Source organism: Pongo pygmaeus, chromosome 3, assembly GCF_028885625.2.
Source record: "Pongo pygmaeus isolate AG05252 chromosome 3, NHGRI_mPonPyg2-v2.0_pri, whole genome shotgun sequence".
In the NCBI taxonomy this organism is placed as follows: Eukaryota; Metazoa; Chordata; class Mammalia; order Primates; family Hominidae; genus Pongo; species Pongo pygmaeus.
The window spans coordinates 65,445,795-65,447,348 of NC_072376.2; the positions used below are offsets into that span (position 1 = coordinate 65,445,795).

A 1,554-nucleotide genomic window follows, 5' to 3' on the forward strand; every position below is an offset into this window, starting at 1 on the left:
CTTCCACAACTTCACTGTTTCTTCCCACTTCTGCCCACCCCTGTGAAGAAACTCTTCCACGAGAGAATCCCTCCTCTTTGACAAGCTTTCTTTGACTGAGAAACCCTAAATTGGGAATTGGGAAACCTAGCTTCCATCCCAGCTCTGCCAGTGAGGTACTACACAGGCTTGCTGCATCACACAGGGAGATAAAGCAAAGGCACTCAGGATTGTTATTTGCCAGGCACTGTGCCAGGTATCCAACACATCCTGGAGCCTCCATTTCTCCATCCGTTGATGTTTAGAGATCAGTATTTGTAAGTTGTAAAGTCCACTTAATAGGCTATGGCCAGATTTTTTTTTTTTTAAAAGAAAATGTAATAGAAAAATGTGTACTGCATAGAAGAAGTGCAAGGATTACAAAGTAGAATTTCGTTTCAGTTATAGATGGATGTGTGTATGGAGTCATGATGTAAAATGTGTTTCACATTGTGAGTTGCAAGTTAAAAAATCTGGGAGTGCTCATTTTGGCAGCATATATCCTAAAACTGCAAGAATACAGAGAAGATTCCATGGCCCCTGTGCAAAGATGCACAGCTATCTTGCTATATCTTCACAAACTTTTGAAGCATCCCATCTTTTGTTTTATGTTATGTTTTTCTTAACCACAATAAGAAAAAAAAGTTTGAGAACCATGGGATTATATGCTTTCTAGGACCCCTTTCCTTCTACTCTATAGCCCAGAGCTATGCAGCCTATATGTAACCTTTCTGTGACCAGCCTTTCTGTGACCTCCTTTTAGTTAAATGCCATGTAATTCTGACCAATCATTTATGTTTTCAAGAGGGAGGCAGGACGTTGTACTGGTTAAAAGCACCATTTTGAGTTAGCTAAGTCAATGCTTGATTGAATTTCTTCACTTATTAATTGAATGACCCAGAAAATGTACATAACCTCCATCAGCTTTAGGTTTCTTGCATGAGATGATAACACCCAGGACACATGATGGCTATAAGGTTAAATGAAATGCTGTAGGAAAAACCCTTAGCACAAACCACCTTGCTCATAGAAGTGCTCGGTGTGTGGTAGCAATTATTACCTGACTTCCCACCACACCCAGATTTTAAGGTACAGTCTGTAATTTAGTGCCTGGCATATATGAAGTCATAAATTGTAAAAAAGGATTCCAGCCTGAAGCAGACTCTCATGTTGAAGAACAGCTGTTCTCTGTTGGCAGGCTCTGTTGACATACAGGTCTTCGGAGGAGAGTCAGAGCACTCTGCAAGTGTCCTCTACCTACACATCCCCTCCAGGCTTTTCTTCTGGCATGGCCAGTGAGCCCTGGGAAGGCAAAGGCAGAAGGAGGTGGGTCCTGGCTACGGTTTGCTCCAAGGACCAAAACGACCCTATTTCGGCGCTATCAAAATCAACAGACAGATAGATACTGGGGATCAGCTGTGTCACAAACTGGGCATCTGGCTGAAAAGGTTTCAGAAAGAAGCACAAACAAAGATATGAGAAAGAGCTGGTGGCCAGAACATTAAGAAACTGGGTGTGAGACTCAGACTTTCGACC

At 42.2% G+C, this 1,554-nt stretch overlaps 1 non-coding gene across 1 annotated transcript; it reads left to right on the forward strand.

The window, feature by feature from the left end:
• Positions 1-497: 497 nt before the first annotated feature.
• On the forward strand, positions 498-603 carry LOC129035933 (U6 spliceosomal RNA). The gene has a single exon (XR_008502418.1). It is a non-coding gene; the product is annotated as a U6 spliceosomal RNA (small nuclear RNA).
• Positions 604-1,554: the final 951 nt, after the last annotated feature.